Here is a 9199-nt window from a genome sequence, read left to right as displayed (position 1 = left end):
ATGCTCATCATTCAAAGATTCTATGCCAAACATTTTATTGAATTCTTCTTCTATCAATTGAGCACAATTTTACTTTCCATCATTTTCAAGAAAGACATGATAAAGACGAATAATATAAGGCCACCTCAATTCCATTTTTTATAGTTTTCTTTTATAAACCAAACTAGTGATAAAACAAGAAACTAAAAGTTTCGATTGCAAGATCTAAAGATATACCTTCAAGCACTCACCTCCCTGGCAACGACGCCAAAAAAGAGCTTGGTGTCTACTACGCAACTTTATTCTTGTAGACTCGTGTTGGGCCTCCAAGCGCGGAGTTTTGTAGGACAGTAGCAATTTTCCCTCAAGTGGATGACCTAAGGTTTATCAATCTGTGGGAGGCGTAGCATGAAGATGGTCTCTCTCAAACAACCCTGCAACCAAATACAAGAAAGCTCTTGTGTCCCCAACACACCCAATACAATGGCAAATTGTATAGGTGCACTAGTTCGGCGAAGAGATGGTGATAAAAGTGTAATATGGATGGTAGAAATATATTTTTATAATCTGAATAAATAAAAACAGCAAGGTAGCAATTGATAAAAGTGAGCATAAACGGTATTGCAATGCTTGAAAATGAGGCCTAGGGTCTATACTTTCGCTAGTGCAATCTCTCAACAATGCTAATCTAATTGGATCATATAACCATCCCTCAACGTGCGATGAAAAATCACTCCAAAGTTCCTAACTAGCGGAGAACATAAGAAGAAATTGTTTGTAGGGTACGAAACCACATTAAAGTTGTTCTTTCCATTCGATCTATTCAAGAGTTTGTACTAAAATGACACAAAGTTATTCTTTCCATTCGATCTATCCAAGAGTTCATACTAAAATAACACCATATGATATGCATCAACCAACTCTAATGTCACCTAGATACTCCAATGTTACAAGTATGCATGAGTTAATTATACGATACACATCAAACAATTTCAGATTCATAATATTCGATCCAACACAAAGAACCTCAAAGAGTGCCCCAAGATTTCTACCGGAGAAACAAGGACGAAAACGTGCATCAACCCCTATGCATAGATTACCCCAATGTCATCTCGGGAATCCGCAAGTTGAATGGCAAAACACATATCAAGTGAATGAATATAATACCCCATTGTCACCACGGGTATTCATATGCAAGACATATATCAAGTGCTCTCAAATCCATAAAAGTATTCAATCCGATAACAACGAAATCTCAAAGGGAAAACTCAATTCATCACAACAAGATAGAGAGGGAGAAACACCATATGATCCAACTATATTAACAAAGCCCCCGATACATCAGGATCGTGCCATCAAGAACACGAGAGAGAGAGAGAGACAGAGAGAGATTAAACACATAGCTACTGGTACAAACCCTCAGCCCCGAGGGTGGACTACTCCCTCCACATCGTGGTGGCCGCTGGGATGATGAAGATGGCCACCAGTGATGATTTCCCCCTCTGGCGGAGTGCCGGAACGGGGTCTAGACTGGTTTTTCATGGCTACAGAGGCTTGCAGCGGCGGAACTTCTGATCTGGCGACTCCCCTAGGGTTTTTGGAATATTTGGAAATTTATAGGGTGAAGAGGCGGTAGGTAGGTCACCGAGGTGGGCACAACCCACCTGGGCGTGCTTGGGCCCCCAGGCGCGCCCTGGTGGGTTGTGCTCCCCTCGGGGCTCCCATATGGCACTTATTTGGCCCACTGGATGTCTTTTGATCCAAAAAAATCTCCAAAAATTTTTGTTGCGTTTGGACTCGTTTTGTATTGATTTTCTGCGATGTAAAAAACAAGCAAAAACAACAACTGGCACTGGGCACTATGTCAATAGGTTAGTCCCAAAAAACGATATAAAGTTGCTATAGATTGATTGTAAAACATCTAAGAATGATAATATAACAGCATGAATACTTCATAAATTATAGATATGTTGGAGATGTATCAATAACCCACAAGTATAGGGGATCGCAACAGTTTTCGAGGTTAGAGTATTCAACCAAAATTTATTGATTCGACACAAAGGGAGCCAAAGAATATTCACGAGTATTACCGGTTGAGTTGTCAGTTAAACCACACCTAAAAGACTTAATATCTGCAACAAAGTATTTAGTAGCAAAGTAGTATGATAGTAACGGTAACAGTGGCAAAAGTAACAGTAGCAGTTTTGTAGTGATGGTAACAGCAGTAGCAACGAAAGTAACTCAGCAAATATCAATATGTGAAAATCTCGTAGGCATTGGATCAGTGATGGATAATTGTGTTGGATAATATTCATCATGTAGCAGTCATAACCTAGGGCGACACAGAACTAGCTCCAATTCATCAATATAATGTAGGCATGTACTCCGTATATAGTCATATGTGCTTATGGAAAAGAACTTGCATGACATCTTTTGTCCTACCCTCCCGTGGCAGCGGGGTCCTAATGGAAACTAAGGGATATTAAGGCCTCCTTTTAATAGAGAACCGGAACAAAGCATTAGCACTTAGTGAATACATGAACTCCTCAAACTACGGTAATCATCGGAAAGAATCCCAATTATTGTCACCTTGGGGTATGCGGATCATAACACGTATTAGGTGTCTACAACTTGCAAGATCGGATCAAGAACACATATACATATTCATGAAAACATAATAGGTTCAGATCTAAATTCATGGCACTCGGGCCCTAGTGACAAGCATTAAGCATAGCAAAGTCATAGCAACATAAATCTCAGAACATAGTGGATACTAGGGATCAAACCCTAACAAAACTAACTCGATTACATGATAAATCTCATCCAACCCATCACCGTCTAGCAAGCCTATGAAGGAATTACTCACTCCCGGCGGTGAGCATCATGAAATTGGTGATGTAGGAAGGTTGATGATGACGATGGCGACATATTCCCCTCTCTGGAGCCCCAAACGGACTCCAGATCAGCCCTCCCGATGAAGAACAGGAGGCGGCGGCGGCTTCGTATCGTAAAACGCGATGAATCCTGCTCTCTCATTTTTTCTCCTCGAATAGGAATATATAGCGTTGGAGTTAGGGTCGAAGGTGGTCCTGGGGGCCCACAAGCCAGTAGGGCGCGCCCTGGGGGGTGGGCGTGCCCCCAGGGCTTGGGGCCTCTGGGTGGCCCCCCTCTGGTATCTTCTTGCGCCAGTATTTTTTATTTATTCCACAAAAAATCTCCGTAACTTTTCAGGTCAATCCCAGAACTTTTATTTCTGCACAAAAACAACACCATGGCAATTCTGCTGAAAATAACGTCAGTCTGGGTTAGTTTCATTCAAATCATGCAAATTAGAGTCCAAAACAAGGGCAAAAGAGTTCGGAAAAGTAGATACAATGGAGACGTATCAGGTAGCAACATCTACATGTGACATGGAGATTTGCAAAGTACATATGGATCTGAATGTGGCAGACCCGTTGACTAAACCTCTTCGACGATCAAAACATGATCAGCAACAGAACTTGATGGGTGTTAGATTCATAACTATGTAAACTAGATTATTGACTTTAGTGCAAGTGGGAAACTATTGGAAATATGCCCTAGAGACAATAATAAAGATGTTATTATCATATTTCCTTGTTCATGATAAATGTTTATTATCCATGTTATAATTGTATTGACTGGAAACTTAAATACATGTGTGGATACATAAACGAATACAATGTCCCTAGTGAGCCTCTACTAGCTAGACTAGCTCATTGATTAAAGATGGTTAAGGTTTCCTAACCGTAGACATGAGTTGTCATTTAATAACGGGATCACATCATTAGGAGAATGATGTGATGGATAAGATCCAACCGTAAGCTTAGCATCTGATCATGTCACTATGTTCAATTTGTGATAGCTTTCCTAATGTCAAGTATCTGTTCCTTAGACCATGAGATCATGTCACTCTCGAATACGTTGTGGGTTATCAACGCCACTTCGTAACTAGGTGATCATAAAGGTTCTCTACAAGTATCTCGAAAAGTGTTTGTTGGGTTACATGGATCGAGACTGGGATTTGTCGCTCTGTGTGATGGAGAGATATCTCTGGGCTCTCTCGGTAATACAACATCATGAATGGCTTGCAAGCATGTGACTAATAAGTTTGGTCAAGGGGATCTTGTATTACAGAACGAGAAAAGAGACTTACCGGTAACGAGGTTGAACTAGGTATGGATATAACGATGATTGAATGTTAGGCAAGTAACATATCGTCAGACAAAGAAAATTGTATACAAGATTAACTGAATCCTTGACATTCTTGTTCAAACCAATAAGGATCTTCATTGAATATGTAGGAGTCAGTATGGGCATACAGGTCCCGCTATTGATTATTGATCGGAGATGTGTCTCGGTCATGACTGCATGTTCTCGAACCCGTAGGGTCACACACTTACCGTTCTGTAATGATACATCCAGTTTGCATCATGTTTTCCTACTATTATTGATTATGTTTTGGGTCATTATTTCACTTTATGATGCTATTATAATGCCTTTTCTCTCTTATTTAGCAAGTTTCACATGAAGAGGGAGATTACCGGCAGCTGCAATTCTGGACCTAAAAAAGCTACAGCAGAGAGAGATATTCTCGACAACTCCAAATGACCTGAAAATTTACGAAGAATTATTTTGGAATATATAAATACTACAGGGTGCCCACCAATGAGTCACGAGCTCAGGGGGCGCCCTGATATGTCTCCGTCGAATGTACTTTTCCAAACTCTTTTGCCCTTGTTTTGGACTCTAATTTGCATGATTTGAATGGAACTAACCCGGACTGACGCTGTTTTCAGCAGAATTGCCATGGTCTTATTTTTGTACAGAAATCAAAGTTCTCTGATTGACCTGAAAATTTATGGATAATTTTTCTAGAATAAATAAAAAATACTAGCACAAGAAGTTACCAGAGGGGGCCACCCAGAGGCCACAAGCCCTGGGGGGCGCCCACACCCTAGGGCGTGCCTCCCATGCTTATGGGCCCCTGGAGCTCCTCCGACCCTAATTCCAACACTATATATTCACATCTGTGGAGAAAAAAAATCGGAGAGAAGGATTCATCACGTTTTACGATACGGAGCTGCCGCCGCCTCCTGTTCTTCCTCGGGAGGGCTGATCTGGAGTCCGTTTGGGGCTCCAGAGAGGGGAATATGTCACCATCGTCATCATCAACCTTCCTACATCACCAATTTCATGATGCTCACCGCCGGGAGTGAGTAATTCCTTCATAGGCTTGCTAGACGGTGATGGGTTGGATGATATTTATCATGTAATCGAGTTAGTTTTGTTAGGGTTTGATCCCTAGTATCCACTATGTTCTGAGATTTATGTTGCTATGACTTTGCTATGCTTAATGCTTGTCACTAGGGCCCGAGTGCCATGAATTTAGATCTGAACCTATTATGTTTTCATGAATATGTATATGTGTTCTTGATCCGATCTTGCAAGTTGTAGACACCTAATACGTGTTATGATCCGCATACCCCAAGGTGACAATAATTGGGATTCTTTCCGATGATTACCGTAGTTTGAGGAGTTCATGTATTCACTAAGTGCTAATGATTTGTTCCGGTTCTCTATTAAAAGGAGGCCTTAATATCCCTTAGTTTCCATTTGGACCCCGCTGCCACGGGAGGGTAGGACAAAAGATGTCATGCAAGTTCTTTTCCATAGCACGTATGACTATATATGGAATACATGCCTACATTATATTGATGAATTGGAGCTAGTTCTGTGTCACCTAGGTTATAATTGTTGCAGATGAATGCCATCCAACATAATTATCCATCGCTGATCCAGTGCCTACGAGCTTTTCACATATTGATCTTTGCGGAGTTACTTTTGTTGCTACTGCTGTTACAATCACTACAAAACTGCTACTGTTACTTTTGCCACTATTACCGCTACTACCATACTACTTTGTTACTAAATACTTTGCTGCAGATATTAAGTCATTCAGGTGTGGTTGAATTGACAACTCAACTGCTAATACTCGTGAATTTTGTTTGGCTCCCCTTGTGTCGAGTCAATAAATTTGGGTTGAATACTCTTCCCTCGAAAACTGTTGTGATCCCCTATACTTGTGAGTTATCAAGACCTTTTTCTCGCGCGTTGACGGGGAGCATAGCTCTATTCTCTGAGTCACTTGGGATTTATATTTCTGTTGATCACCACGAGGAATCTAAAAGATACTAGAACCAAGATTTTTTCCTCTACTATGAGGGGAGTTAAGGAACTGCCATCTAGCTCTACACTTGATTCCCCTCCTGTTTTGAGTAAACTTGCGACACCTACACCTAGTATTAATTTTGATATGTCACAAGTAATTGATGATGCTACTTCTGCTATGATTGATGCTTATGATGCTACTACTCTACTTGATAATACTGTGCCACTGGGTGAATTTCTTGATGAGCAACTTGCTAGAGCTAAAGATATTGAGAATGATGAAACTGATGAAATTATTGAAACTGAACACTTTGAAACACCTGCTAGACCTAGCTCTCCTAGATATGAATTTCCTGTTATACCTGAGGGTTATGTTATGGATGGGAAGGTAGCTAGGGACTTTCTTGCTTGTAAGGATAGATGTGATCTTAAGAAATTGCTATGCAAGTGGAAAGAAAAATCTTTGAATGCTAAAATGGAAAATGATCCTAAGTTTGCTAGTTCACCTATATTTGTTACTGATAAGGATTATGAATTCTCCTTTCGATCCTGAGTTAATTACTTTGGCAGAATCTGATCCTTTCCATGGCTATGAATCTGAAACTGTTGTGGCACATCTTACTAAACTGAATGATATAGCTACCCTATTTTCTCATGAGGAAAAAATTCGCTACTACTATATTCTTAAGTTATTTCCTTTCTCATTAAAGGGCGATGCTAAGATATGGTTTAATTCTCTTGCTCCTGGTTGTGTGCGTAGTCCTCAGGATATGATTTATTACTTTTCTGAAAAATATTTCCCTGCTCATAAGAAACAAGCTGCGTTGCAGGAAATATTTAACTTTGTGCAAATTGAAGAAGAGAGTCTCCCACAAGCTTGGGGGTGGCTTCTCCAATTACTTAATGCTTTGCTTGATCATCCTCTCAAGAAAAATGAAATACTTCATATCTTTTATAATGGACTAACCGATGCTTCTAGGGACCACCTAGATAGTTGTGCTGGTTGTGTTTTCAGGGAACGGACTGTTGAACAAGATGAAGAACTATTGAATAATATATTGAGTAATGTTAGTGATTGGGCTCTTCCTGAACCACCTCCTAAGCCGACTCCGAAGAAGAGAGGTATTCTATTTCTCAGTCCGAAAGATATGCAAGAGGCAAAGAAATCTATGAAAGAAAAAGGTATTAAAGCTGAAGATGTTAAGAATTTACCACCTATTGAAGAAATACATGGTCTTAATACCCCAAGACAGGTCAAAATTCTCTCTAGTGATTTGATGAAGGTGATATCCCTTATAATAAGTCTGCTAGTCAATGCTTGGATGAATTTGATAACTTTATTGTTAAACAAGAAAACTTCAACGCATATGTTAGTAGGCAATTGAAACGTAATGCTTATATGCTTGACTGCTTGGGTGATTATATGTGTAGAACTGTTAATGATCTCAAGATTATTAGTAAACATGCTTCCATGGTAAAAACTCAAGTAGAACAAGTTCACAAGGCACAAAATGATTTGTTGAATGAGATGAACAATAAAACAAATGATCATGCTGTTAGAGTTATGACTAGAGGTGGTAAAATGACTCAGGAACCTTTGTATCCTGAGGGCCATCCTAAGAGAGTTGAGCAAGACTCTCAGAGAATTAATACTGATGCACCTAGTCCTTCTAAAAAGAAAAAGAAAACTGATAGGACTTTGCATGCTTCTCGTGAACCTACTATAGACATACCTGAGAATCCAAATGATATTTCTATTTCTGATGTTGAGACACAATCAGGTGATGAACATGAACCTAGTGATAATGTTAATGACGATGTTCATGTTGATGCTCAACCTAGTAATGATAATGATGTGGAGATAGAACATGTTGTTGATCTTGATAACCCACAACCCAAGAATAAAAGATATGATAAGAGAGACTTTGTTGCTAGGAAACATGGTAAAGAAAGAGAACCATGGGTTCAAAAACCCATGCCCTTTCCTCCTAAACCATCCAAGAAAAAGGATGATGAAGAGTTTGAGCACTTTTTTGAAATGCTTAGACCTGTCTTTTTGTGCTTGCATTTGACTGATATGCTGAAAATGTCTCCTTATGCTAAGTATATGAAAGATATTTTTACAAATAAAAGAAAAGTACCGGAAGTTGAAATTTCCACTATGCTTGCTAATTACACATTTAAAGGTGGAATACCAAAGAAACTAGGAGATCCAGGAATACCAACCATACCATGCTCCATTAAAAGAAACTATGTTAAAACTGCTTTATGTGATCTTGGAGCCCGTGTTAGTGTTACCTTTCTCTTTATATCGAAGACTTGATTTGAATAAGTTGACACCAACTGAAATCTCTTTGCAAATGGCGGATAAATCAACTGCTATACCCGTCAGTATTTGTGAGGATGTGCATGTCGTAGTTGCAAATGTTACTATCTTAACAGACTTTGTTATTCTTGATATACTCGAGGACGACAGTATGTCGATCATCCTAGGTAGACCCTTTTTAAATACTGCAGGGGCTATTATTGGTTGCAACAAGCGCAATGTCACTTTTCATATTAATGGTAATGAGCATATGGTACACTTTCCGAAGAAACAACCTCAAGTGAATAGTATCAACTCTATTGGAGAAATTCCAACAATTGTTATTGGAGGTTTTAAATTCCCTATTCCTATTGTCAAGAGGAAATATGACATTCTTATTGTTGGGGACATGCATATCCCGTTGAGGTAACATAGTGTTATACGAAGATTCTCCGGTTTCATGTCATTTGGAAGAAGTTTGTTAATAAGACTTGATCAACCTTTTTAATGGATTCATTTTGACGGGCATGAGATGGATGAATTTAGTAAACATAACTCTATGTACCTACTCTTTACTTTCTATTTCTTAGAATAAATAAAGCAAAAGTATTGTTATTTTTCTGTTTTCTGAATTATCCGTGCAATAAAAAATGACCAGAAAGAAAAAGTTCTCCAAATGCCCTGAAAATTTAGTATGATTTTTATGCAATATTTAAGAATTTTTGG

This window comes from Aegilops tauschii, chromosome 5 (assembly GCF_002575655.3).
Source record: "Aegilops tauschii subsp. strangulata cultivar AL8/78 chromosome 5, Aet v6.0, whole genome shotgun sequence".
NCBI classification, from domain to species: domain Eukaryota; kingdom Viridiplantae; phylum Streptophyta; class Magnoliopsida; order Poales; family Poaceae; genus Aegilops; species Aegilops tauschii.
The sequence above is the reverse complement of the archived record's forward strand: the minus strand, read 5'-3'. Positions refer to the sequence as shown.